Source organism: Mus pahari, chromosome 10 (genome assembly GCF_900095145.1).
Source record: "Mus pahari chromosome 10, PAHARI_EIJ_v1.1, whole genome shotgun sequence".
NCBI lineage: Eukaryota > Metazoa > Chordata > Mammalia > Rodentia > Muridae > Mus > Mus pahari.
Genome location: NC_034599.1, coordinates 12,901,860 through 12,928,036, shown reverse-complemented (window position 1 = coordinate 12,928,036; position 26,177 = coordinate 12,901,860). Strand labels below are relative to the sequence as shown.

General features: G+C 37.8%; 1 pseudogene; it reads left to right on the top strand.

Moving 5' to 3' along the window:
• The first annotated feature begins 4,168 nt into the window (after window positions 1-4,168).
• Window positions 4,169-26,177, top strand: part of LOC110327615 — a 103,989-nt pseudogene continuing 81,980 nt past the window's right edge.

The window sequence follows — 26,177 nt, the reverse complement described above, 5'->3', positions numbered from 1 at the left end:
AGCCTGCGGACAGCCGCCAGGCGAACACCCCTCCTGGGCAGGAGAGGCGCAGGACGATCGGGTCCAGCTGCGGGTCCCCTCTCCAGTCCGCTCTCTCCCCGGCAGTGCACCGGAGCAAAGATGGCTCGCCTTCCGGTCTGATACTACTTTCTTCCTTAGAATGGGGAACAAAATACCCATGGAGGAGTTACAGAGACAAAGTTTGGAGCTGAGATGGTTCGAAGAACCATCCAGAGATTGCTTCACCCAGTGATCCATCCCATAAACAGACACCAAACCCAGATACTTTTGCATATGCCAAATAAATTTTACTGACAGGGCCCTGATATACCTGTCTCTTGTGAGGCTATACCAGTGCCTCGCAAATACAGAAGTGAATGCTCATAGTCATATATTGGATGGAACACAGGGCCCCCAACGGAGGAGCTAGAGAAAGTACCCAAGGAGCTGAAGGGGTCTGCAGCCATATAGGAGGAACAACAATATGAACTAACCAGTGCCCCCAGAGCTCGTGTCTATAGCTGCATATGTAGCAGAAGATGGCCTAGTTGGTCATCATTAGGAGGAAAGGCCCTTTGCCTTGAGAAGATTATATGCCCTGCTACAGTGGAATGCCAGGGTCAGGAAGTGGGAGTGCGTGGGTTGCAGAGCAATGCGGGGGAAGGATATAGGGGAATTTCGGGATAGCATTTGAAATGTAAATGAAGAAAATATCTAATGAAAAAAATAATACAATTTTTTAAAAAAGAAAGAAACTGATTTCTCTATTTGCAAGACATTAAAACAGTATCATAGCAGAATTTTGAGGTAAAGCTTACACCTACTATTTCTGCCTGCATAATAACTTAACCAGATCAAGCCACTCAACACTACTGCTTATAGAGTGAAGTGGGTTCTTGGTGGGTCCTGCATGGTTGCATATGGGGAAGTGTAGCACAGTTCCTGCCCCTGGAGCATTGCCAGGCTGTTGATCCTCATGATACCCTGTGAGCTGATACCTGTTGTTGGCCAAAAATTGATTTACTGCCCTTTCTATTTTATTTTCAGTTTCTTTTCCTGGAGAAAACACTTTCCCCATGATTCAGACCTAATACTACCATAATAAAAGAAACAGATATCGTTCTTAGGAATGATGAATGGAAGTGGTTATAAGGCTGTGGAGGAAGTGGGGCGGGCCTTCTGCTTGACTTTTAGGTCACAGAAAAGGATCTAGACAACCCAACCACAAAGGCCATAAAAGCCTGCATGGTTCTTTGTAGAAATAATTCTGTACCAGATTTGGCCTTGAATTTGGTATTATGAAGAGATACATGTACCCTCCAGTCCAATGCCTGCTGCTTTATTTAGCCAGGGTAAACTTGAGGGCATCAAGCATGGAGAGTTAAAGTTGTTGGAAGAAGAAAAGGCATAGCTAGAAAAAGAAGGCAAAAATATAAAAAGAGAGAATGAAAAAGAATGAAATCAGGGAGAAGACTAAAAATGAGAGGTGAGAAGGCAAAAGGGTGTGAAGGGTGAAGGAAAAATTATGAGCAGAAAGCAAGAGTTAGAAGGGAGAAAGTAAAAGAATGAAAGGGGATAAGGCTAAAATATGAGGGGTATGAAGGCTAAAGAATATAAAGAGACAAAGCAAAGACATGAGAAGTGACAAGGTAAAAGAATGAAGAGAAGGAAGAAAGTACAAGAATGAGAAGGGAAAGGCAAATGAATGAAAGGTGAGAAAGCTGAAGAACTGCTTGTGGACGTTGTACATCGTGGTGCGGAGCCTAGTGCGCACCACGATGTACAACGTCCACAGGCAGTCCTCAGGAACAGAGAGTTCGTGAACTGGCAGGTTGCATTCAATACTGACTCTAAGCTTTTATTAGATTATCACTGCCCCCATCTCTGCCTTTCTCAGGACTGTTTTCACACCAAGACTGGACCTCTGAGGCTTCTGGGGCTTCTCTGTTAGCTTTGGAGCTATTGGTAACTGATAGTTTTTGAGGAGCGGGTTTGGCTGCGGCCCCAAGATGGAGCCCAGGACTGCCGCCAAGTCTAATGGCTGACAACTGTCTTCCTCATATCCCTCAAGATAGCCACATCCGTTAAACTGTACTGCACAGATGCACCACAACAAAAGATCAGATGATGTGACAAATGTAGTCCTGAGCCAATGAACTTGACCTACGTGGAATGGGGTGATGGGGAGTGGACTAGAGGGTATAAAAGGGGATGGCCGAGAGAGGTAGGGAATCTTTTTACTGCACATAGTTATGTTCCTGAATAAACTGCTTTGAGAAGGACATTGGTTTCGTCGCTTCTTTTCTGCTGGTCGGAGACGGTAGTGACAAGTGGTGGCCCGTATGGGGAAGTGACGAGTCCAGAAATCTCAGCAGTCAGGGTAGCCAGCTGGAAAGCTCTCAGGTAAGTGGAACAATTCAAGTTCTCGGTTAGAGACTATTAAGTTCTCAGATTAGGGACTATTGAGGTTCTCGGAGTGAGACAATTAAAGTTAAGGGCAAATTTTAAAACTTGGGAGTTGTGGTTTTTCAGTTTGTGTACACTCACCCCCAAATTGTAGTCTTTCAAGTCATGTGCATTGCATGTTGGATAAGCCAGGGAAATTATTAACAAATAAGTATTTTGTGTGTATTTAATGGTTGCTTTGTATTGAGAGAAAAGCTTTGAGGTGTGATTAAATCGTAAACTCTAATTCTATTTGGGAGAAACAGGAAAAATGGTGCACTTAATCTCTAGCTAAAACAGCATAATTTTTCAACTTTACCCTTAAATTATAATTTCAAGATGTTTACACATACTGTATCTTGTGTTTGTGTACCCCTTCCTCAATATTAGGATTTATTTTTTAATGCCTTTTAATTTGGATATAATAGCTTGTACTTTAGATTTTGGTTGCTATCTTGCCAAAATAAGTGTTGCTGTTTTTCAAGCTTGATTCCCTTTCCCAATTGTCTTATTTAAAGAGAAAGTTAAACTCATACTTCTGAGTCAGAGCCTGTATTTTGGTGTAAGACTTGGGATATTTTTAATAAAAGTTTTTGAATGGTATTCTGAATCTTTTAATTTAATTTCAGATAGTCAGTATGTGGTTAATTCATTAGCAGTGCTGGAAGTGGTGAGGAAGGTGAATTTTTGATCCATTATAGGAGATTTGTTAAATAAATTGCAATCCTTAGTTTTAAATAGAAGTTCTCCATTTTTGTCCTCATACAGGTTTGCCTGGCCCTTTAGCAGAGGGCAATGATTTTGTTGATAAAGCTGCCAGAGCAGCCTCTGCCTTTTTGATTCAAACACCTGTAGAACCAGCTCATGAATTTCATTCACAGTTTCATGTGAATTCCAAAACACTTTCTTCTCGATTTCATATTACTAGAGCAGAGGCAAGGGATATTGTTAGGGCTTGCAAAATCTGTGCCCCTTATTGCCTCAGGTGAGTGTGGAAGTAAACCCTTGTGGCCTGCTTCCCCTCCACATTTGGCAAATGGGTGTGACTCATTTTTCAGAATTTGGTAAACTGCAATTTATTCATGTTTCTGGAGATACAGTCTTTGGGGCATTGTTTACCTCCCTGCATACAGGTGAAAAGGCATGCCATGTCATTGCCCATTGCTTTGAGGCATGGGGTGCATGGGGTCAGCCCAGAGAGCTTAAGACTGATAATGGACCTGCTTATACTTCANCTTCTTTTGTTTCCTTTTGTAAAATGATGGGTGTCCGCTTGATGCACGGTATACCCTACAATCCTCAGGGCCAGGGCATCATTGGAAGAGCCCATCGCACTCTGAATGTCTAATAAAACAGATAGGGGGAATAGCCTCTGGCACTGGTTCTAGGGATAGATTAGCCATTGCTCTCTTTACCTTGAATTTTTTGATTAAAGATAAAAATTATTTGACTGCTGTGGAACGGTTTGCCAATCCCGAGGCATCCTACAAAGGCACAGTCATGTGGAAGGATGTTCTGAGTGGACAATGGCATGGGCCCAATCCTGTGTTGATCTGGACGAGAGGTTTTGTTTGTATGTTTCCACAGGATCATCACCAGCTGCTGTGGGTTCCAGAGCCATTGACGAGGGTAGTTCGAGATGGACAAAGGTGCCCTGATGAAGCTGCTCCTGGGGGTGATGATGCTGCCTGCAGTGATGACTGGAGATCTATGATGGGGAATCATGTCAGTGTTTCCCAAACCACTGCCGTTGACCCATTCAGCTCAAGTTTTTCCTCACCTTTTTACTTCTAATGCATCTTTNCAGTTACCCTTTTTGCCTGGAGATGAAGATATAGCGGGGGTTAAGGAACCTTTAAAGCTAGGCCTGAAAGGATTATTGTGTTTTCAAGTAATATATAATATTTCTCAAGATAGTGCTTGTGTGCAAATGTATAAATGGGAGTTGCACAGATCTTTCTCCTTTGAGTATGTTGATGGTTGGGCGTGGGGAAATGCTAGCTTTTATTTGAATGGATTTGTATTATTTGAGCTTTCTGTTATTAAATTTGCTTGTGGGAAGAAAGTATCCTTTAAAGCCATGCCTGTATGCGTTTGGCCTCCTTTTGTATTTTTAGTTTAAATGGTAGTTATTTTGATGATATTGTAGAATGTAAGGAGGATAGTTGTTTTTATAGTAATGCTTCTATGTTTTCTTTAGCTATTGTGATGAGAATGCCTAGATTTGTACCATGGCCCATGCAGGCCCTTTCTGTTATGACCTTGTTTAGACCCAAAAGGTCAATTCCACTTGGGTGGATGTTTCCATGGCTGAAGGACTTGCAAATTGGATTGCCACCGCTATGTCACACCTAAAGAAATGGGCTGGTATTGGTGGATTGGCACTGTGCTGAGTGCTCATCAGTGTCCTGGCCTTTTGGTGCATCTGCCGCATGCAACATTGCCATTGCAGGCTTAAGCTCTGTTGATACAAGCATTTGCAGCTGTGGAGAAGGGACAGTCTCCTCAAGTGTGGCTTGGCATGCTAGAGAAGTAGTCAATGATGGGTAAGTCTCCCTGGGCATGTTACCAACCTAAGATAGGGATCAGACCACTGCTGTCTGTCTTCTAATGACGGGTAAGGAGCATTGTTGTAGGGGGCAACCTAAGACAGGCATTCTCTCTGCCAAATTAAAGAATAAGGAGGAGATGTGAGGAGCGGGTTTGGCTGTGGCCCCAAGATGGTGCCCGGGACTGCTGCCAAGTCTAACGGCTGACAACTGACTTCCTCATATCTCTCAAGATAGCCACATCTGTTAAACTGTACTGCACAGATGCACCACAACGAAAGATCAGATGATGTGACAAATGTAGTCCTGAGCCAATGAACTGGACCTACGTGGAATGAGGTGATGGGGAGTGGACTAGAGGGTATAAAAGGGGATGGCCGAGAGAGGTTGGGAATCTTTTTTATTGCACATAGTTATGTTCCTGAATAAACTGCTTTGCGAAGGACATTGGTTTAGTCGCTTCTTTTCTGCTGGTTGGAGACAGTAAAAACAATAGTTTGTCAGGAAGGAGTGTCAGTTTTCTTCAGGGGTATGGCTGTAGTGTTGCCCATGCTTCAGTGGATGGCCCTACATCCTTGAAGAAACCATAATTAGAATCAGTATGTACTTGTATGGGAATATAAAGTTGGGAGTAATATTTGAGGGGTCATCCAGGAGGATTTGGAGTAAAGGTACAAAGATACGAAGGTAACAAATATTCTTTTTTCATATATGAAATTACCAAATAGTGAATTAATAATAGGAAACTTATGTCTGTAGTCTATAATTTAGATCATATTGTCTAGTGTCTAGATTTCATCTTCAGGAAGACAAGGGACCCTTATAGAGTTTCAGAGATGAGACAGCTGTGAAGCTGATGGACTTCCTCAAGGTCCAAGACTAATTCCATATAACACACAGCATTCATATGTTCCCAGGTCAGAATTGCTTCACTCTGAACCTCTTAATTTGGAGGGCATGGGAGAAGGGGGTATAGTTTTCTACAAAGAAATGATGCAAATTATCAGTATAATCTGGCTATGAATATAAATATCAATGAAAAAATAGATGAGTGGAAATTTTAAAAGAAAATGCTGAGAAGTATGACACCAGATACCATGTTCTAAATACCAAGCTGTTTTCAGCAATTCCTTCCTGGGTAACCTCTTTAAAACTCAATTTTTATGTTTCTTATTACTTCATTATGTTAGGGTCTAAGAATAACTGAGGGAAGGTCTCAGACTCAAATAGTATGCAAAGGCAAAAAGCGTTTATTCTCCAGGAACAACCAGCATGCACAAGTCAACCATTCATAAAAATGGTGATGAGAAGATGTGCAGGGCTAGATTAGTTTTCTGGAAAGGTTAGTCAATCTCTAACATGATTGGTTAGGCCTGAAGCAGTTGCATCAGTACAATTTATGATTGGTTGTTATATTAGTTTTACCAGATTTGTTCAGTCTTAGAGAAATTTCAGGAAATGTCCTAATTCAGGAGTCATTTTTTCTCTTGGCCAGATGTCCCAGGAATGTCTCAACTCCTGGCTAGTCCTCTATTTTGGCCAAATGTCAGGGCCCCTATTGATTAAAGACCTGTTGTCTGTGGCTTTCCTGAGAAGCCTTGCCTGTTTCTTTGGGAAACTGAAATGTAAGGCCTAACATGGCTGCTTGTACTAAAATGGAGTAGATTAATCTTCTCTATTACTTGATCATACAGTAAATTTAATATCATATGGTAATGTGAATGTTAATACATTCTTTTCTGTACTTGTTTTGAACAAAGACTGATATTCATTTTTTGAAATGTACATATTCATACCCCAGGAGATTAAAGACACAATCTGAATACCATATTACAACTTAGAAGTGGGCTTCCTGGGCTGGTCATGAGCACAATAATAAGCATGGGTCATTATTTTAATTAAACATACATACTGTGAAGTTACATATATTGCAACATTCTTATGAGCTCGAGATAATTGTTAGTTTCCCACTCAAAACAACAGTAAACCCAGGCTTAATTAACAAATAATTTAAGAAAATGCACAAATTACTATGTGTCTAGTTATTGTTTGCACATCTTTTCTGCGGGGCTGTTCTACAGATCCTAATGTTAGATAATTAGGCGGAAGGGGGATGGGCATTACAGAAAGGGAGTAAGCAAGCATTCTCTGTGTAAGCCTTTTATAGACCTATGACTTTCTATAACAATGCTTTCTCTTTTCTTGTTGACCCTACTGGTCTAGGCTTGCCTTCTTTAGCTATGATTTGCTGGCTAGTTCTGCTCATTCTCTAATAGCAGCATGTCTTTAATTTTTTCTACAGTGACATTTTCTTTTTAACAGCAAGAACAGACACTCTCTGAGCTCCTGGCTGAATGACCTAGATTCACATCCCTAGGACATCTGAAGTTCCTGCATAGGACATATTTGATGGAAACGAAGTTCTTTTAAATATTTCTAAATATGTTTACTAATTGGCTACAGCCAGGGTTGTGCTAAGTAATAACCACATATCTTAAATACTAGAAAGGAAAAAATCTACTTCCTTTCAATAGCTTAACATCTCTGTGTGCATAAATAAGAAGCCTAAGAAATCCATAGGGGAGAGAAATGAAACTCTAAAGTGAACTTTTAAGTGTTTATGCACATTGTTGAGGAACATTTACATCTAATAATTATGAACATGAAATCTTCGTTGTTTTATACTTGTATTTTTTTTAGCATACTTTTATGATGTGTGACAAAAAGTAAATTTGTGTTCACCCTTTAAAAATATTTCCTATTTTCCATTTTCTTTACTTGCCTACTCTCATATTCTGATTAATCCTGTATTTGCAGTTGATGTTTGTTACAGTAGTACTACTCCTGACACTTCAAAAGGATGGGATTATTTTTGAATTCTTAGTTACTTTTATGGGACATCTGCTCTGAACTAATGGGTCTTAGGTAATATATAGATTATTTTCTATAAGTACGTAATTGTCCTAAGAGTGAATAAGTTGAGGTTTCTGAACTTTTAATATTATTCTGAACTTTCTTTAAAAGGCATGGTTATAACTTACATCAATAGAGTGCACCATGAGAGAAAAGCAAAAGCTATGAAGCATGATATAGATAGAACCATGTGAGCTGATAGAAAAAGAATGCCTTGTTGTTAGAAATTTTATTGTATAGGCAATCCAGATCCATAGGGTTTGTCCAGGGACAGAATTGCACTGTGCAATGTATTCATTAGAAATATGTGTGAATTACTTGTGATTCAAGATGAAACCTGGGAGAGAAAACTGGGGAGGGAAATTCAGGTGGGACTCTAGTGACAAGTGTTCAAACACGTAAAATAATAGTTTTTATTTATTTCACATTATGGCTATTTTCTGGTTTTGTCAAAAGAACAACAACAACAAAAACCAGGTTAATCAAGTCTTTTCTACTTGTTTATTTATTTATCCCTACTAGCTAGAAAGAAAGCATGTAAGCCTGAATGCAAATATAAAAAAAATAAAAAATAAATGTATCTGAATGGATACATTTTACTTTATTTTATGAGTCAGGATCTTTCATGAAGGCCTGATTCGTATGCTACTTGCAGAGATCGTCTGTCTCAGCCCCCAAATGCTGGAATTACAGGTGTGAGCCGCACCTGGGACAACTGGCATTCTAACAATTGTTTCATAAAACATATTCAGAAAGCCAAGTATACATCAAAGATGTAAGTCTTGCTCCCACTCTGTCCAAGCCTTCTTATTCCCCTCTGATTACTAACAATTTCATAGGTTTTCTAAATGAGAGGAAACACGTCCAATAGGCCTTTCTGGGTGGCTTATTTTGCTTTTAATCTTGAAAGCGTTAAGGTTCTATCATACATGATGACACATTATTCATCTCTCGAGTCGCTTTGGGAACACCGGTTGTTCATGAATTTAGTATTTTTATTCCATGTTAATCATTGTAGTGTACAGTGTTAAAATAGCTTATCCCATTATCTTATGTCAAAGTTTAAACATATCTATTTTTCTTTAAGAAGGCAATTTAAAAATCTCTTTCAGACACTTCCCCAATTACCCATTTATTTCTTTAATATTTGCTTCTGTGTTCTTAGTGTGTATCACCCATATAGGATGTGTGATAATTCTGAAATATCTGAAAGTGTGTTAAAGCTTTAGTCCAGTGGTCACTGACTATTCGTCAGCAGGACCCCTTCTCATTCTTCAGTCACTGGGGAGGTTCCTACTTCTGTTGTTTTCTGTACTGAAGGGCATGCTTTTTCATGGGAATTTAGAAGCCTGTTTTCACTCTGACCCCACACTTGTGAAAATAAACTAACAAGCAAAAATGGGAACACATATTTTTTTTTTCTAAATCTGCTGCCCCTTGAGACAGCTTGCTCTTCCTTATTATTCATGTCTCAATAGTAATTCTTTTCTTTTTCTTCAAAAGGATGGAATTATTTTTGAGTTCTTAGTTTTCTTATTGATTAATAGGAATGCTATATGACATATAGAGATATTAGAATTTTGGCAACTACTTCAGGACCCCAGGAATCTTCCAACAAATGCTTTGAGAATCAGTGTCCTTTGATCTCTGTTGATCTCATTGTGGTCTTTTCTTCTTACCAGCACAGGAATGGATATCATAAGCTATCTTCAGCAGCAAATGGTGGCAAGGAAAAGCAGCTGACACTTGCTTTGGAGTTCCCAGCAGGCCTCAGGTGTCAGAATCTTCAACCCTAAGGGTCACAGCTCTTTGGTAGCCTAAGATGTTGCAGTCCTTCAGCTCTTAGAAGTGGCTAATGGTACATGTTCTAGGCTTTAGTTTATGTGCTCTTATTTCAGGTTACGTTTTTATTTATGTTGCCAACTGAACTCACCCAAGAAAATTTCCAGAAATGACTGAGTGACAAGTTGTTGATTTGTTGACTAATAATGCAAAGCCTGCTAGCCACCTCATAAAGTGACTGATCCTTTGCTTGTATATTACGGTTTCTGATTTTATTTTTATGGTGTGTGTGTGTGTGTGTGTGTGTGTGTGTGTGTGTGTGTGTGTGTTTTATCCTGGTTTGTTTGATTTTTTTGTTTGCTTGCTTGCCTTCTAAAAAGAAAAGGCTTAGAGTCGGTCAGATGAGAAAGTAAGGAGAATTTAGAGACATGAGGGAAGGGAAACCATGATCAGCTTATATCGTATGTGGACTTCAAAGCCCACTTATATAGCCAAGGAAGATAGCTGTTTGTAACAACCATAGGAAAACTTCCTCCCATGCTGACTGCTAGTGCGTAAGTCAGTTAGGACATTGTTACAAGCTTAGTCCAAATTCACTTGTGAGGCTAAACATGTATTTTGGAGTTTAATATATTTTCTTATCTACTCATGCTTCATGTTTCTACTTTATATTTGATTTTAAACTTTAGGAAGATTCTGCAGTTCAAATTTTAGTGGTCCTGTATCAGTTTTTTTTAAAGAATATTTTAAATAATTTTATAATTATATAATTTTGCCTTATCCATTTTTCCCTCCAACCCATCCCATGAATACATACCCCCTATTTCTATCTCAAGTTTAAGGCATCTTTTTGTTAAAGTTTTGTTACATATACACACCCAAGCTTTAAACCTTTGTAGATTTCAGTAATATCACCAAGTCAGGGAAAACTCTGAGTGCTGCAGGATGCTAAAATTTAATGCAAAATTCTTGTAGTATTGTAGTTTTGTGAAATTGGTGGCAGATCCCTGAGGTGTTTATATAAATTTTTTTTTTAATCCTTGTCATTTTTTCATTTTTTTCTTTTTCCAATTTTTTATTAGGTATTTTCTTCATTAACATTTCAAATGCTATCCCGAAAGTCTTAAAATAATAAATGTGTTTTTATTGCTTGGGTTCCAGGTGAATATTTGACTATTTTTTGATCTGTATCATGTCATTTTCAAACAAGAGTGACTCTCTATACTGTAATCTCCTTGTCAGTGAGTCTCCAATATTCCCAACACAGCAAATAATAGATTACTGCAGCAGCCCAATACTTAGTCCTTATTATTCATACTCTTCTCTTCTCTACTGAATGACACAGAAAATAGCGACACTGCAGTGAACTTGTACCTGACTTACTTATGCTATCACACACATGCTATCTCAGCTGCTTAGTATCTACCAGGAATAGAGACAGAAGGAGGATTTTATAAGCAGCAGAGAAAGATAAGTTTTCAAAAGATAAAGATGAGTCCCCAGGAAGATGTTTCCAGATCAAAGTTGTGTTGGCCATGATAGATGACACTTTCTATCTGGGAGAGACTATCTAGTCATTACTCCACAGGTAGTTGAGGGCATCAGATGAGTCATAGCTTCACATGTTCCTGTTGGAAAGAAAGTCTTTATGCCTTTTCATGTATAGTTTTCAAATCTACGAATGGTGGAGATATTCACAATTGTTTGTTTTTGAGACAGTTTTACCATGTAGTCCAGGCTAGCCCTGATACTATGGCAATTTTCCTGCTTCAACTTTCCACGTGCTTGGATTACAGACATACATTTTTTTCTTTTTCTTTTTAAATTTTATTTTATTTTTAATTTATTTTATATACTTCATATTTCATTCCCCATTCTCCTATCCACACTCCATTTGCTCCACATTCAACACCTCTTCCCCACCCCACCCTGTTTCCACGTGGATGCCCCTAGCCCCCACTCCACCTGACCTCTAAAGTCCCTGGGGCCTCCAGTCTGTTGGGGGTTAGGTGCATCATCTCTGAATGAACACAGACCCGGAAGTCCTCTACTGTATGTGTGTTGGTGACCTCATATCAGCTAGTATATGCTGTCTGTTTGGTGGTCCAGTGTTTGAGAGACCTTGGGGGCCAGATTAATTAAGGTCATCCTATAGGATTGCCCTTCTCCTCAACTTCTTTCAGTCTTCCCTAATTCAGCAACAAGGGTCAGCTGCTTCTGTCCATTGGCTGGGTATAAATATTTATATCTGACTTTTTCAGCTGATTTTTTTTGGTTTTTCAAAGGGCAGTCATGATAGGTCACTTCTTGTGAGTGTACCATAATATCAGTAATAGTGTCAGGTCTTGGGACCTCCCCTTGAACTGGATCCCACTTTGGGCCTTACTTGGTTTGTTCTTGAATGTTTGCCACAGCATTATAATTTCCAGAAAACATTAAGCCCTTCCTGAAAAATGATAGTAGTTTTTAATATATATATACATACATATATATATGTATATATATAAACATAAATATTTAAATATAACTATGAAGGTTATTAAAATGATGACATGGTGCATAGGTAAACAATTTTTCAGAGAAAGAACAAGTATGTCATAAAATTAAGTTGTTATAGAATTAGAATATCATACAATTTGGTAAAAATATTTTTTATTTAATGTTTTATGATCTGAAAGATGTGTAAAAGATAAAATTGGAAGAGTAATTAAAAATCATTAAATAATTTAATTTGAAATACATGCTGAAACTGTATAAATCTAACAATCTTGCTATAGAATGGGATAAACGTGTCATTCTGAGATCTCTAATATGCTATGATCTCAAGCAATATGTTCGATTATGAAGGCTGTAGGTTTCAACATGAAATAAACAAAAACAATTTAAGCCAACTTTGAAGGCATGCACACCTGTACATACATCATTGTGAAGTTGAACAGGAAGAGTGCAGGTTGGAGGGCAACCTAATCTGTAAAACAAGATACTCTCTCAAACAAAAGAGGCAAAACCTAAAAGTTAAAGCAGAAACAATATGAAATATGTGCAAATTGTTATACGAAAATGGATGTATGTCCATTCATATATAAGAGTATAATCAAAGAAATATTATAAAAATGAAATAACTTAATCAGATGAGGCAAAATATAGAAAGATAATAACATACACCAGGAAATATAAATGTTTCTTTAAGAATTATGAAAGTGTTTGGTTACATTGAAAAAGAGTGCAAACTAAGATGCTGATATTTTGTTTTTACAAAACATGTTTGATAGTTATGAAAAACATTCACACAAAAAATTAAGAAGTGATAGGGTGAAGAAATAGGTACTGTTGGGTAATTCTCAGTCAGAAAACCAGTTCTCCAACATTTGTAATGATGACTTTGACAAGACTGATAAATTACAGATGTATTCACCCTTTGAATTACCAATTCCAGTTGTAGAAATGTTTCCTTCAGGAACCACATGTGTGAAGTGATGTGGAACATTGACCTCAAAAGAAAAAAATAATGGCAGCCATTGAAATGAACATCAGTGCCAAGTTGTTGAATAATTCATGCCGCTTGTAGAGAAGATGTTTCCCCAGATGTGAAAGCAAATGTACAAACTCATATGACTCAATCATCACAATGTATTTAAAATTAATTTTAAATAAATAAGCAAATGCATGTAATCATGATCATAACACAAAATCATTTCAAAAAGTAGGATACATTTCTTTATATATGTATAGAGGGAGAAAGAAAATGTATAGTAAATTATCTGTGCATGGCATGCAAGAAGACTGGAAGTCTTCTATACAAAGGCCAGTTGGTAAGGACTGAGGGGAGACATAGTTTTCAGAGAATAGATTCCCATTTATATTGAGCTTTCTAAACCAAGAGAAGATTTATCTGCTATTATGTGATTAAAATTCAAATAATAAAAGAGAATAAAAATGAAGAAGGAATAGATGAGAGCCAAAAGGAAGGAGGAACAGGACAATCCGTCATAATTTCATTCACAAATTAGGTGGAAAGGCAAACAATTCACTTCAGACTCTCCTCAAAAGTGCTTGTATCTGTAATTCCTCCTCCTCCTCCTCCTCCTCCTCCTCCTCCTTTTTGTTTTGGTTGTTTAAGACAGGGTTTCTCTGTATAGCCCTGGCTGTCCTGGACCACACTCTGTAAATCAGGCTGCCCTTGAACTTCAAAATCCACCTACCTCAACCTCCCAAGTGCTGGGATTAAAGGCATGCACTACCACTGCCTGACTTGTAATTCCTTCTTATGTAGTGACTGTGTTTTCAGTGTTTAGGACATTTGATAAGAAAATACAGAGGGCACAGTGGCACTAACATAGTGCAGAAGTTAAAGGTTTTAGAATTTTTTTAGTTGCTAATCCATGCTGACATCAGAACACTCATTTCTATAAACACAAGCGACCTGACTTCTTTATCCTCTTTTGTTCAATGTTCTTGTGAGCTGTGATACACAAAATGAGATCAGGGAATGATAGGATGATGAAGGGAACATTTGTATAACAAAATGAACAGGTAGATTATGAGGCTTAGAGGAATAGAAATTTAAAAGAGGAGTAAATTTAAATAAGAAACAATTTTACCTTAAAAGTAAATCTGATGAGAAAGGAGATATGTTTCTGGAGATTTATTAGTCTATTTCAAAATCCTAAAAATGAATTATTATATTTCTCAACAGTTTTATGTCTAGGTATTTTTTTCTAAGAAAATAATGATGCTAATGTAAAGAAACAGTACTTATAATTTTATCTAGTAACTTTTATCAGGTTATTTAATAAAGAAACAGATCATTGTAGTATTAAAGTAGATTAAATATTGAAGAACCCTCATTACCAAAATAAGATTTATGATTAAAAATTCTGGATTGCCTGGCAGTGATGGCACATGCTTTTAACCCCAGCACTTGGGAGGCAGAGGCAGGAGGATTTCTGAGTTCGAGGCCAGCCTGGTCTACAGAGTGAATTCCAGGACAGCCAGGCCTACACAGAGAACCCTGTCTCAAAAAAAAAAAAAAATAAAATAAAATAAAAAATAAAAATAAAAATAAAAAAAAATTCTGTATTGCTTTTATTGCTTCTTTATTTTCCAAGATTACAATGTAATTATAATTACATCACTCTTCTTTCCATTTCTCCTTCCAAATACTCCCATATACCCCCTTTTGCTCTCTGTTTAAATTCAGGACCTTTTCTTCCACATCAGTTGTTTGTACATGTATACATGCATATGCATATACATATATACTCCTAAATACAACCTGCTCTGTTTTACATTCCCCATTTGTTATCTTAGTTTCCATCTACAGTTGTTAAAACAGTCACCCAAGTCTTTAAGTCTATCTGCTTAGAGCCTCTCACAGAACCAGTGCATGACTTCTGCTTTCCTTTTGCTCCTTCTAGCTCACAAAAGTTAATGTTTTTGAACATCAGTGTTTATTCAGAACTGAGTACAGAGCTCACTTGCAGATTTAATTGGGATCAGTAGTTATACTTGAAGGCACCTTGATGTTCTCTTTTAAGACTCTTTCAAGTCAAAGTGTCACTGCTTTCAAGCTTAGAGGCTAAGGACATCAGCCTCCATTAGAGAGTTTCCCTTTTAGCAAGCACTGTCTGTGAAGCACAAGACTAGGGAATTCCTAAGATTACTGATTCAGTGTTCTAAAATAACTACTGCTCATGGCACAACCCATGTCCTTTGTCCCTGCCATGGGATTAGGAAACAAAACATTCCCCTCTCCCAGGTCAGTCATCAGAAAAGCCACATTTTTATTATTTTATTTTATATTATTTGTCTATGCTGAATAGAATGAGCTGCAATGTTATTTTAGTATTTATATTTTTATAGTATTGGGCCTTGTATTCTGCTTTTTACTTTCAACCCAATTTTCTGTTTATAAATAGTCTTTCTAAAGAAAAGGTTATATGATTTTTAGTGTCAATTGCAAGTATCAAAGATAGATCTATATATATTTTTAAATGTTCGGTCTGACTCAGAGTAACACAAATAAGAGTAGCTAGCATATAGCTTAGTTGTTATTATACAATAGTACAAAAGGGATCTTTCTTGGTCTTGCCATTCAGAGCTGTAATGAAAGTTCTGGCAATTACTAAGAGAGAAAACAGTTCAGCAATTACAAGGAGCAGGAAGATGTGTAGACAGTAAGAAAGCAGCTTTGTCCTCCAGAGTCTGAGAGCATCAGTTCATTGCTTCTACCCTAACCCTGAGTGTCTGCCCCTGACAAATTATACCAAGGCAAACCTACAAGACATGATCAATGGAATTGGCATGACTGACATCTAATCACCTCCTACATAATCATATGCACATTTTAATAAGGAGAAGAATGGCCTCAGAGCACTGGAAAGACTTTAAAAATTTATTTCCCTCACAACTGACAGTTTCTTAAGAGGAAAGACATTCATGACTAACTCAGGGACTCATTCTTTCCCTGCTTGCATCAGGCTGCACCTACTCTCTCATGATGCCGGTGAATTTCTTTCTACTTGCAAAGAAAGTACCATTGAGAGGAAATAAAACTCAGAGAAAAAATCAGACCAATATACTTATCCCATGACTGTTTCAAAAATGAGAATCAAAGTGAATATATTTTAATATAAATCTTGTTTCTGGAAATTCTAATGTTCAAAATCCGTGGATCAATCAACCATTTGTAAATATTTACCTATAGAAAGCTTATCATTTCAGGATTTATAAATAACTTAGAACATTTACAAATCATCCTTTGCAGCTAATATTTTATTTATCAATTTGCCATATGTTTTTAAGTCTAGCATAAAAATTTTATTTTATTTTTATTATTTTATGTTATTTTCTTATTGGATATTTTCTTTATTTACATTTCAAATGTTATCTCCTTTCCCAGTTTTTCCCCCAAGAACCTCCTATACCATTCCCCCTCCCCCTGCTTCATCTACCCTTTCCTGGCTCCTGCCTTGGCATTATCCTACACAGGACCAAGGGTCTCACCTCCCATGATGCCAGACAAGGCCATCCTCTGATACATATGTGGCTGGAGCTATGGGTCTGCCCATGTGTACTCTTTGGTTAGGGGTTTAGTCCCTGGGAACTCTAAGGAGTCTGGCTGGTTGATATTGTTATTCCTATGGGTTGAAAACCCCTCAGCCCCTTCTGTTCTTTCTCTAACTCCTCCATTTGGAACCCCATGTTCAGTCCAATGGGTGGCTATGAGCATCTGCCTCTGTACTTATCAGACTCTCTCAGAGCTTCTCAGGAGACAGGTCTATCAGGCTCTATCAGCAAGCACTTCTTGACATCCACAATAGTCTCTGAGTTTGGTGACTGTATATGGTATGGATTCCCAGGTGGGGCAGTCTCTGGATGGCCTTTCCTGAATTCAGCTCTGCTTCACACTTTATTTCCTTATTTTCTCCTGTGAGTATTTTGTTCTCCTTCTAAGAAGGACCAAAGCATCCACACTTTGGTCTTCCTTCTTCTGGAGCTTCATGTGATCTTTGAATTGTATTTTGGATACAAGGAGACATGTTCCACTATGTTCATTGGAGCATACGTTTCGGGTATATTCCCAGGAGTGGTATAGCTGGGTCCTAACATAATACTATGTGCAATTTTCTGAACCATCAGACTGATTTCCAGAGTGGTTGTGGGTTGCAATCCCACAAGCAATGGAGGAGTGTTCCTCTTCCTCCACATACTCAGCAGCATCATTCCGACTGGTGTGAGGTGAAATTTCAGGGATGCTTTGATTTGCGTTTCTCTGTGGACTAAGGATGCTGAATATTTTTAGGTTGCTTCTCAGTCAATCGATATTTATCTGTTGAGAATTCTTTGTTTAGCTTTGTACCCCATTTTTAAATGGGTTATTTGGTTCTCTGGAGTCTAACTTCTTGAGTTCTTTGTATATATTGGATATTAGCCCAATATCGGATGTAGGATTCATAATGATCTTTTCCCAATCTGTTGATTGCTATTTTGTCCTATTGACAGTGTCCTTTGCCTTACAGAAGCTTTGCAATTTTATGAGGTCCCATTGGAAGTATCGGAAGCTTTGATGTTTTTAAGGAAAGAGGAAATTGTTTAAACACAATTGTATACACTATCAAAATGCAAGAAGCTTAGGTTTTCAAGAAACTAAATGTCCAATGATCTCATTTATTAAATTCTGTAAGCTTCCTTCTCTATGTGGCTAGATTATAACCTGCTATAATTGCAGTATCAAACTGTATATCATATATTATAAAAAAAAAAAGCACTGGTAGTTTTCATTACAATTTAGTTTCTCTTAAAATACCCAATAAACATGGAAATTATAGCATAGACAAGTAGGTCTGACTTAACATGATAGGTGGACATAATCTAAAGAGAAATATTCAGGAAAGGAACCTTTTCATAACCCTTACTTTCCATCCTCCCTTTATTTTGTAATATTCTTCACAGTTCACAATGACATCAACTTCTCACAGAAAATATTTCAAAGACAAATTTAGTTGTATCATTCCTATTTTCTCTTCTATTTCTCACCAGGGCTGCTTTTCATGTTGTAGAGCATAGGGTAATCCCCAGCCCCAGGGTGTTTTGGTGTATTAAGAACTGTGTATCAAGTTGGAGATAAGAATTCAATAATGGGAAAGAAGTTTCCTGTTGCACAGTGAGGGACTAGGGACAGCTCTCACTGCCTAGCTGCTTCCTCCATCCATCTGTTCTATGGGATGAGATACTTCCAGAAGGATAGATTGTCTTTTTCCTATACTCCTACTAGAGGAAATTCAGAGTTTCTGTTTTCCTAATCATTATAGGGCTTATATTTTCTGGCAAATCCCTTTCAAAGCAGAAAGCCACAAAAAACTCGAAAGAGTTTTTTAAAATTGTGTAATTGACATCTGCCATTTTGAAGTTTCACTCTAATGAGATGTCAGAGATTAAAGCAAATACATACTTTTCTGGTTAGGCAGAGTGCTGGACAAAAACATATTGCAAAAATATTTGAGAGTAAAATTTGATTTATACTGTTTAAAGATCCAAGTAGAAAATTTACAGGCTTTAATCAGACTGACACACTAAGACTCTTGAATATGCACCCGTTATACATATAAAATCTACAGCTGGATCACTCAAGATAGTAGCCAAGTTTTAAAAATTGAAATGTCTAGAAAGCTTATCGATAAATCAATACTCTTGTTATATTATTTATAACATTACAGCCCATAATACTATTTTATCAAACACCAGGGACCACACATATTGTTGGATGAGAGTATAAAGTATCTAGGCAAGAGGAGAGGGTCTGCATCTTAAACTGATGGGAAATTGAAGTCTAATTACATCAGCATGAATACCATAACTTCAATGTTAGTATACAAATATATCTTATTGTCACACTATTACTCAATAACACATAAAAATGATTTCAATATTTTAAAAAATCAAGTTAGAGAAAAAGATCAGAAATAAAAAAAATGGTTTCTTTGATTCTTTTAGTCTTTGAACTTATTCTGTATAAAAAACAAAAGAGGCTAAATACAGAAACAGCTGATACAATTTTTTCCAGTGTGTTCATTGATTTCCTGTATTCTCCCTATATTCCTGAAGAATCCTATGGTGCTTGATCATCAACAGAAATGGAAAGTATCATCTCTGGTCTAAATTTTGCCTAATAGTGTACCTCTGGATACTGTATGGACACTGTGTTCACAATGAGTTCAGAGGAGCATGTGAGAAGACAACCCTTGTTGAAACATGGTTATTGAGTGATTATATTTTCTTCCTATGTTAAAACATATAATTCATATATTTTAGTGTGTGCACAACTTATTTTCTGTATTTTTCCATTTAAATTTAAATGTTACTTGTCTAGCAGTGGTTAACATGCCGCAGTCATTCCAATTGTGTTTCACCCAGATAGTTAATAAGAGAATGTTGTTGTTACCCTGAAAGTGCAGGTACAGTATTTATACCTATTCTCTTCTGCCATATCTACTTTTGCGACACCTACATAGAACATTAATCATTTCACAAAGCACAGATGCAACAAGGAGTTACTAATGTTTACCACTGAATAGGGTGGTTTGGATGTTCTTCCTTCTTGCTTTTTGTTTTATTCAATTTTCCAATACTGGAGATGCTACACACATACTAACGGTGAAAGATACTAGTATAGTTCTAGATACCAGATAAGGCTCTAGGTGAAAATTTCCCAGGTTTCCTAATTAACTGAGTAGTAGTAGTAGTAGTAGTAGTAGTAGTAGTAGTAGTAGTAGTAGTAGTAAAAACTGATAAAATATTCAGGCAGTTGAGGGTAAAAGCTTGTACATGGAACAGGGTAAATTGCCCTTTCCTAAAAAATCAAAATCAAGCAATTAAGACAATTTTACTACAGAGAATTTATTATCTACCAGTTAACTATCCAAATGTGATTTTTAACTATACAGCTTCAATGGAGGGATTTTTTAGAAGAAAAAGAAAAAAAAATGACTGGAGCTAAAATGAAAAGTTTTTGACCTCTAAACTCCCTGGGGCCTCCAGTCTCTTGAGGGTTAGGTGTATCATCTCTGAATGAACACAGACCTGGCAGTCCTCTGCTGTATGTGTTTTGGGGGTCACATATCTGCTGGTATGTGCTGCCTGTTTGGTGGTCCAGTGTTTGAGAGTTGCAGGGGTCCACATTAATTGAGACTGCTGATCCTCCTACAGAGTCACCCTTCTCAGCTTCTTTCAGCCTTTCCATAATTCAACAACAGGAATCAACTGCTTGTGTCCATTGGGTGCAAATATCTTCATCTGACTCTTTCAGCTCCTTGTGAGGTCAGGTGGGGTAAGGGGTGTTACATCCACGTGGAGACAGGGGGTTGGGAGGAGGTATGGGATGTGGAACAGTTGGAGAGTGGATGGAGGGGGAAATAAAATATGGAGTGTAAAAAATAAATGAATTAATTAAAAAAGTATTTGACCAATATATGAATGATATCATCTTCCTAGAAAAGAGTAAGCACTGCAGAAGTTGACGGATGGCGACGTGACATCTGAAAACTGAGTATCAAGAGCAGCAATGCTTCCATTTACGATTGGGTTCAGACGGGGGAATGTCTAAGCTAAGAGTTAAAGTCCTTCCAAAGGCTCTGTTTTTATATTTGACAGACTTTTAAGAATCACACTTCTTTCGCATAGGCTGCAGGGTGACTTACTCAGACCCTTCAGAACAGAGTCTCATTCCCAGGCCTCGTTGCCGTGTAGTTTGGATCTTCTAAATCTCCAAGGTAGAAAAGAGATTCTGTAAGTGAGGGACTGGGAAGTCAGTGATACTATAAATCCCTGTTTGTATTCCCAACTCAGACCAAATTCACCTTATGCTACTAAACACGTGTCATCTTTTTGAAGCAATTTTTCCTCTTTACAATCTTACGTTTCTTCTTTCTGTTTTCATTTGGGTTCTCCTATTGAAAAGCTCAGTTCTGCTGGCTTATGGCATATCATACTCCCCTGTGTCTTTTTAACTTTGACAGGCCGATGAATGTGTTGATATTTGTAGAAAAGGAAAAAAAAAATACAAAAGAGCAATTCATGACATAGAAGCAAGCCAATGTTTGTCAGACTATGACTATATAGACTCATGTTTACAAATCAGTTTATCATTTCCTTATTAGTTCCACACTTGTTTGGACACTTTAATTCTGGATTCAGTCAGGACATCTTTCCATTTGCACAGATGAGCAAACAGAAATTAACTTAAATATTATGGTTTTGTTGAAGTCCACGATTCAAGCAAGTGCACTCTGACAATCACCCTGTTGTTTCTTTTAGCACATCCAGAACTAAATATTAAGCCATGGCTAATGAGAAGCAGAAACAGTTCATCTATCTGTACACTAATCAACACTCTCCTTAATGAGATTACATGTGCAGCTGAATTCACAATGTGCATGTTACAAAGCATGTTAGCTGGAATTAAGCATTTCACACATTTGTGTCTATGAAATAGCACAGTGGTCTACTCAGGTGGAGGGAATTTAGGTCAATCGTTTTATTGCTGTATGGCAGTCACCCACTATGAGTCCCTCCACAGAAACCTGCAGTCACTGAACACTGGGAGCATCAGTAATATTGTCAATGTGAGCAGAAGCTGCTCTTACGCCATACTGGTATTGGGAGGGCTGTGAACAGGTATAATCGTAAAATAATTCACCTCACACAGAGAAACTGTGAAAATGTTGTAGGGGAAAAAAAGCACCTGTGGTAGACTGCCTTATGAGAGCAGGTGGAGTTAAAGACAAGGAAAGAATATTTTCTGCAATCTTCTGTGTACACTATCTGAGGGTATGTGGTTTATAGGAGAAAAGGGTCACTCTGCTCAAAATAACAGTTGTGGATCCTCTGGTGTCCTGCCCATTAACAAGGGGTAGAGAAGGTTACCTGGTGGCTTGGGCACCTCAGTTTCTAACACCAATTTCCTGAGGGTTGTTTGTACAAAACCCACTGCAGCAGACTCATGACTTGCCAGCCATCCATGGATTCCTGTTTAGCTCCTATAAGTATAAGCTGGTTCCTGAGGTGATAATGAAAGTTACATTAAGCTGAGTTGTTTTCAAAGGCTTTCAGATTTACTTAAGTGAGTGAGTTTTTCAGCCCTTAATGGGTCAAGTGCATAAAGAGAAAGCTTTCTTCTATTTCTTAAACCAGAATGGCTTTTCTAGATACATATGGACATTCTAAATATGAATGTGTCGAAAATTCACTTACATCTGTAGGCTTCTTGTAAAGTGTGGATACTTCGCTCCTTCTTAGAATGGGCAACAAAATACCCATGGAAGGAGTTACAGAGACAATGTTCGGTGCTGAGAAGGAGGGAAGGACCATGCAGAGACTGCCCCACCCAGTGATCCATCCCATATACAACCACCAAACCCAGACACTATTGCATATGCCAGAAAGATTTTGCTGACAGGACCCTGACATGGCTTTCTTGTGAGGCTGTGCCAGTGTCTGGTAGATACAGAGGTGGATGCTCACAGTCATCTATTGGATGGAACACAGGGCCCCTAATGAAGGAGCTAGAGAAAGTACCCAAGGAGCTAAAGGGGTCTGCAACCCTATAGGAGGAACAACAATATGAACTAACCAGTTACTCCCCAAAGCTGTGTAGCATGTGTAGCAGAAGATGGCCTAGTCGGCCATCAGTGGGAGGAGAGGCCCTTGGTATTGCGAAGATCATGTGCCCCAGTGCGGGGGAATGCCGGGGCCTGGAAGCGAGAGTGGGTGGTTTGGGGAGCGGGACAGGGGGGGCTATAGGGGGCTTTGGGGACAGCATTTGAAATGTAAATGAAGAAAATATCTAATAAAAATGCCTCAGAAATTCACTTACTGTCTCTATGGCACGTGAGACTATCTAGACTAGGTCATTTCTAACTTCCTAACATTTGCTAACAAAATGCTATTCTCTCTGTCTCTCTGTCTCTCTGTCTCTCTGTCTCTCTGTCCCTCTCTCTCTGTCTCTGTCTGTCTCTCTCTGTCTCTGTCCCTCTCTCTGTCTCTCTCTCTCTGTCTGTCTCTGTCTCTGTCTCTGTCTCTGTCTGTCTGTCTCTCTCTCTCTCTCTCNTCTCTCTCTCTCTCTCTCTCTCTCTCTCTCTCTCTCTCTCTCTCTCTCTCTCTCTCGTGCGTCGGCGCATGGGCACGCCTTTTTGCTCTCTTGCTCTCTTGCTCTCTCACTCTTGCTCTCACTTTCTCACATGCTCTCTCTCTAAAATGTTCAAGTTTACAATATTCTTTGTTTCTAACCAATTTCCTCCTTCCCCTGTATTTCTGTCTTACCGTAACACTCTTTCTGGTTATAAATTCTATTATTAACTCTGGACTCTACATTTGTTTGGCATTTGTCTGTCATTCCCAAACTCAACCTCATGTCACAGGGAGGCTTCATCTGGAAAAACAAGCTTCCTGATCCACCCTGTCCTGTTTTTCATCTTCTGCTGTGGTGAGCAATTCCCTGTAGGGATTTCAATACTTCCTATTTCTTTGCCTCTTCTGCTGTAAAGCTCACAAATATTTAACTCTCCTTGTCTACATTTTACCTGTTTGTAAAACTTATTTTTCCCCCCTTATGTCTAAAATGCATGCCAGGGCCTTTCACACTTCATCATGTCTCCAGGAATATTGGTATTGGGTCAGAGCCAGAGGCTTCAACTTGACAAAACATGTTGCAAGGTGGCTCTGCCTCCACACTGTCTGCAGCTGTCATTTTCCCTCAAGCCCTCAGTCTGCAAATCAGAGTCAGACCAAGATCATGGGATTCTGCACTCATTATTCAAAGCAAAACAGAGTTTATGCTTTTGAGTCTAAAATTTTCTTCTCCATATAAAAAATACAATTACCTAATAAACGCATATTCTTTTGCAATTTCCAGGCATATAATTAGAAATTGTGATAGAATAGAGAAGTTGAGGGAAGAGGACTGACAGAAATACTGGATGTAGGGAGTGTGTCTGGTACTGATTATCTGCTGCAACAATATTCACAGTACCTAAGGCTTCCTTTAGGTCTGTGGTGACTATGGAGTTCTGCGACAGAGAAAGCGGAAGCCATCCAGGTGTCTCTAGGCTTTTCTGAGCTTAAACGTTTAATTTAAAAATGTGTTTTCTTACATTCGAAATAACACACTCTCCTAATAAGTCATTCTAAAACTGGATGGTTGAGGGTGTTACTGTGTATTAACCATTTATTTATATGGTTCACACATTTCACATGGCTGCTACAACGTATATAAAAGTGAAAACATGTTTTCATCTCAAAGTTGGAGCAACCAGTCCCTACTGGTTATGGTATGGATACTATTTTTTTTAAAAGATCTTTGTTGTAATTTGTTATCCAATAAAATAACTTGTCATATGATTTTCAATAAAACTTAAGATCAACATGTTCTCATGCTATAAAAAGGTGAAAAGTTAATTTGAATTTGTGAAATATTAGCATGTACTAATAAGACTGTACTAAGCTCCCAGAGATAAAGGAAAATAGTATGCACATACATACATTTATGAAACATTAAGATATTAAATAAATTATTTTAAAAAGCATCAGTAGAGACTTATGAATTTTATAACTTCTCCTTATATTGGTTGGAAGAGTAAAAATTACATGACATTATATATGTCTGTTTTGATAAGTTAACATGGCCAATTAAATACCTGTATATTTTGAATGATGAACTAGACTTTAACCTAAATTGAACAAACATTCAAGTCAAATCCAGCATGAAGTATGAAATTTGGTCACATGTACAAATAAATTTCTGCATTTTGGTATATATTCTTTCATGCTTTAGTCTGCTGTTATTTAGAATGAGACATACAGTGATCCTCTAACAGCAAAGGAAAAAAAATAAGCTTACATTTGCTTAAAGTTCCATACTGCAATAGACATGTTCGAGAATCATAGCCCAAGACAATGAGTCTGAACATTGTCTGAACAGATAGACATACAATGAGACTTCAGTGACTGAGAGAAAATGCTCTTGATGTGTTTTATGTACAGAAAATACCTTCTGTAACTCTATCACCATGGACATACATCTAGAATTATAGTTGGTCTCCTTGGTTCTGCATATTTAACCTTTCTCATCACTGTAAGACAGAGAACCATAATATGCATTCCAAACTTCATTATACAAACTAAAATTGTATTTATAAGACAGGGCTTTTAAACTATAAACTGAAAGAGTTACTTTTATGTCACTATATATCATATAGATTTCTAACAGATCACATAGTCGTAAAATTATACAATACCCTGTGAGACTATTTCAAGACTACAGGAACTGGAACCATTTCTCAACCTGTGACTGAAGTAAGTGAGAATTGTCCATCCACTACTGATTCCTAGTACCCAGTCTTAAGACTACGTGTACGCAGTGGTAATTTTAATGAGATAGTTCATAATTTAAAAAGCCTGTGGGTATGTAATAACAATAAAGGTGTGTTGGGGCAAATTAATTCTTTTGTTCTGTACCCACCCTGTATTTCCAGGAACTTTAACTAGTCAATTAGTTAGTTGACTTTGATATTTTTACAGGGACAGAAAAAAAAAATACATAAGAACCTTGTCTAATTGGGGATCCCTATGGTAGAGTTAGGGGAAGAATTGAAGGAACTGAAGGGGATGGAAACCCCATAGAAAAATCAACAGTATCAATTTACCTGGACTTCTGGGAGCTCTCAGAAACTAAGCCACCCACCAAAGAACATACACAGGCTGATCTTTTTGGTTCTGCATGTCTAAACTTTCTCATCACTATAAGGCAGAGAGTCATGATATTTATTGCAAAGTTCATTATACGAATTAAAATTTTATGTATAAGAGAAGGCTTTTAAACTATAAACTGAAAGAGTTACTTTTATGTAGCCTCAGACACATATATAAGAGAGGACTGCCTTGTCTGGCCTCAGTAAGAGAGGATGTACCTAATCTTGTAGAGACTTGATGACC